Raw genomic sequence first — 4,029 nt, forward strand, 5'->3', positions numbered from 1 at the left:
TAGGACTCAGAACATTCAATTTGGAGTATATATAAAGTCAAGAATAAATACAGTCAGCATTATTAAACATAAACCTTGCTACTGCCCTCCTTCAGCTGCAAGTTTTGATTGCATAATTCATTCTTGTTTATCCCCTGTGCATTTCTATAGCAACTATATCTGTGGATTTTATGTGTTTGGTTGAAATGCCCCAGTAGAACAAAAGAGAAGCATTTGTAAAAAATTTTTGAAGGCTGTGTGTAGTGATGAGGAATTGAGAAATGACCAGCCTTGTCTGCAAAGCAATTAAAAAATATATCTTTTTATCTGTGTTCAAATGTGTGTGCAAGCATGTTTGATGCATTTCCCATTTTAAAGACATTAAGCCCCATCTGATTACCTATATTCACTTAAAATGGGGTGGCAGGTGATAATCTCTTCTTAAAAATTAGTTGATATGAAGCAATGTAGACAGCAGAAACATGCAGCCTCATCCTAAAAAAAAAAAATTCATGTTATTATTAAGTCACCTATGTGGATTTTTGTAAAATAGAAGTAGAAAAATGTAGCTATCACATGCCAATTATGCATATTCTAAAAGAGCTAGGGTAATGGGTGTCTCCATATTTTAAGGGATACTATTTTGCAGTATACATTGCCACATAGGAAATTCAAAGAAAACCAAAAATAGTTTATAAAAAAAAAAAAACAAAATTAAACTAAGTTTATTTTTGTTTCCAAACCAGGCTTATTAGCAATGATAGAATTCTATCATATGCTGGAAGGATAGCATAGCAACTTCTGAATCTTTTATCAAATGTTAAGACTGTTTAACACATTTTATAAAGACCATGAAAATAGAAGAGTTACCAATTAACTTTAAGTTTTGCATTTCTAACATTTTTAAACATGTTTTGTATGCAGGTGAAACAAAGCTGAAATGTTTTTTTTTAGAATTGGAATAGTTGTCTTTTACGGTACTAGTTATCTATAACACAGACAAATGAAACAAATACTTAGTCATTTTATACTGATTTTATTTGTTCATTCGTTGAACAAGTATGAATTATTTACTCTGTAACAAGATATTATACCTATATCTCTGGATGCATAACAAAGGTTTAGCTACTCAACACTTTCTGGAACCTAAGGACTCATTCTTCTTGTCAGTATGAAGCAAGATTGTTTGGTGCATATCCCAAGTGAAAGGGAAGAAAAAGGGCAAACAAAACAAACATGTATGCCAATGAATTACAAAAACTACTATTTAACTGGGTTGGGACCAAAGGTTGTTAGTGCTATTGGCCACAACTATCTGAAAAGAGCCCAAAATGTCAAGCTGACCTCTTAATGGTGACTGGGTGAAAACCAAGGTTCAGTGGTTGGTTCTTGCTGCACATCCAAACATTTGGATGTCTGTCCGACATTTTTAGTTACAACTTTTTCTTCTATTAACAAAGTTTAGGGAAGTGTAAAGTAGAAGTTGAACGCTTATGGTTTTATTTTTATTTTTATTTTTATAGTAAACAAATGAAAGCAGTTCATATTTTGAATGTGCTTCCTTAAGTTCATGTGGGGCTAAAGTGGCTTGGCATTAGTTATTTATGAATCACTGTTGATAACAAGAATGTAAATGTGAATTCAGAGGGACAGGAAACCTGAGGGACAGAAAATAGGTAAGATCATTATAGGCTATGATGTGCTCTGTGAAAGACAGAAAGGCGGGGGGGTGTGAATGGTGGTCATGGAATGAGGCCAAAAAGAAGCTCTCTGAGGAGGTAACCTATCACCTGAGGTCCAAAGGATGAGAAGTCCTGGGAAGAACCAGGGGAAGAGTCTTGCAGGTAGACAGAACTAAGAGTGCAGGAATATGAAGTGAAAGGAGCTTGTTGGTTAGGAACAGGAAGGAGGGTAGCTTAGACTTCCCTAATTAGGATCTTTCTGACTTAGGTAATTTCATATCCAGTGGCGAGCACCCTGCTGTCACGCAGGATAGCCTGGGTTGTGCTACCGGAACCAACCATCCCCAATTGCAGCCACTCCAAACAACTAGATTCATTTCTTACTCACTCTGTATGTCCATTGCAGCTGGCTAGGTGCTCTGCTCTGTGTGCTCCACTCTCCACAACCCTTGCCGACAGAGCGTCATTACCTGGAACACAGAAGTTACTGAGGCAGTGTAAGAAGAAAGCATGGCACCTCCGGGCTCTTAAAGCATAGCACACATCACTTCCTCTCGTATTTCATTGGCCAAAGCAGTGACTAATCTCAAGTCAGCAAGGAAGTGTGGTTCTCCAGCATGCCTGGAACATGAGTAGAACTAGAAGTATTGATGAGTGGTAGTAATATCCTCTGTGTGGGTCAGTGAATGACCTGGAATTGCATGTACAAGTCGTGAGTGTGTGTTGGGCTCAGAGGTGGGGGGCGTGTCTTCAGGGAAAAGGTCCATTGCTTTAATCAGATTCCCAAGGGGATCTGTGACACAACAATGATTAAAAACCGCTGGACCAGTTGAAAACTGTCATGTAAACAGATAATTGCTATACAAGGCAATTTGCAGCATGAGTGAAAGGCTGCAGTGATTAAAACATTGTGAGTGGTGGTGGGGGGGATGTGCACGTGCATATGTGCACACAACAGTGTGTGTGTGGCAATAAAGAAAAAGTTGAGCAAATTTGTAGACCAAAGGGTGGAAGGCAGAGAATAGAAAGCAGTGGATTAAAGACACCAAAGGGTTAGGGGAAATTACTGAAGTCCCGGAAGATGCCCGAGGAGATGGTGTCCAGTATTCTCTAGAAATGTTAAATTCGGGGATCAGATAATTCTCTGATATAAGAAGAAGGGAGGGAAAAGGTAGCTGTCCCCATGGGTCAGGCTGCAGGCAGAGGGGAAAGAGAGGACCTCTGTTTTGTCTGATAGATGGACAAGGGCATCTACTTTGAATGAGGGGATTGTAGAGCATGTTGACAATTCGGAACAGCTGTAGGGGAAATCTGAAACGGAGCTGACGGAGGACAAATGAAAGGACTGCCAGTAGCACTGAGGGCTCAGCTGATGTTGGAGAACACAGATTTGGTGCAGTGCCAGGAAACAGGGTTATAGGATTTTTCCTTATCCATGCTCAGCTGCCTGGAAGCAGGAGCTGAGAAAGTTAACGGTTGGACTGATTCTGGGCTGGGGATTGGCAGAACAGGTGTGGCACTATGCTTTGCTGATAATATGAAGTTCAAGAATCTCTGTATGGGCAAAAAGGACTAATTTCGCTTTTGATTTTTAAAATTAAGCTGGTCAGTAATAGCAAGAAGCAGCTTTACACCTGTAGTTATTCTTTGTGAGCTGTGGTTCTCACTCCCTGTACAACTTCGTTCTGTTTGGAGTTCATAGCTGATAAAACCAATATAACCAGGATGGTTAAGGATACATAGTATAGCTTATTTTTTGTTGCTTAACTAAGGTTAATCATGCTACAGCCACAGAAGATTGTATGTGTTCCTAATATTCCCTTACTCCCCCAGTAAAATCTGATGGAAGAAAGGTAAAAGAAAAAAAAAATTAAAGCTCTGAAAATATAATTACGTATTCACAGACAGAATTGCTTAGCTAAGCATCTTGCTATTAATTACTATGTTGTATATTTTGCTGCCTTGGCTGATACTAAGACATTGTATTTAGGGAAACCATTAAATGAAGACAAAAGGAAAACATCTGGAATAGCTTAGCTCCAAAGCAGTGTGTGGTGTGAAATAGCATTGTATTGCACTTCTCTTTCCCCCCGTTGCCTGCCAAATCCCTGAATTTCTCTGATTTCACTGAGGTTACATCATAAGCCTTGGATAAAAAAGTGTTGCTGTTCGTAAAGGGTGCATATGCATACTTAAGGCAAACACAGTCATAATAATAATTCTTCTGTCTTCCTTGAAACCTGTCATTTTGTTTTCCATTTCTTCAGGGTGGAGGCTTTGTCTCTTAAGTGTCTATTGATGACTGACAGGTGAGGTGAGCAAGTCTGATCATTTAGAATTGTGTTTGAGGCTGAAACTAAATGAGACT

General features: G+C 39.0%; 1 long non-coding RNA gene across 1 annotated transcript; it reads right to left on the reverse strand.

Annotated features, from left to right (window-relative positions):
• Positions 1-285: 285 nt before the first annotated feature.
• On the reverse strand, positions 286-2,172 carry LOC121031708 (uncharacterized). Its single transcript, XR_005790860.1, has 2 exons — positions 2,050-2,172; positions 286-474 (listed from the first exon to the last, which is right to left on the reverse strand). It is a non-coding gene; the product is annotated as an uncharacterized LOC121031708 (long non-coding RNA).
• Between the last annotated feature and the right edge of the window lie 1,857 nt (positions 2,173-4,029).

Source organism: Herpailurus yagouaroundi, unplaced genomic scaffold (genome assembly GCF_014898765.1).
Source record: "Herpailurus yagouaroundi ecotype Mexico unplaced genomic scaffold, PumYag 28, whole genome shotgun sequence".
Classification (NCBI taxonomy): Eukaryota; Metazoa; Chordata; class Mammalia; order Carnivora; family Felidae; genus Herpailurus; species Herpailurus yagouaroundi.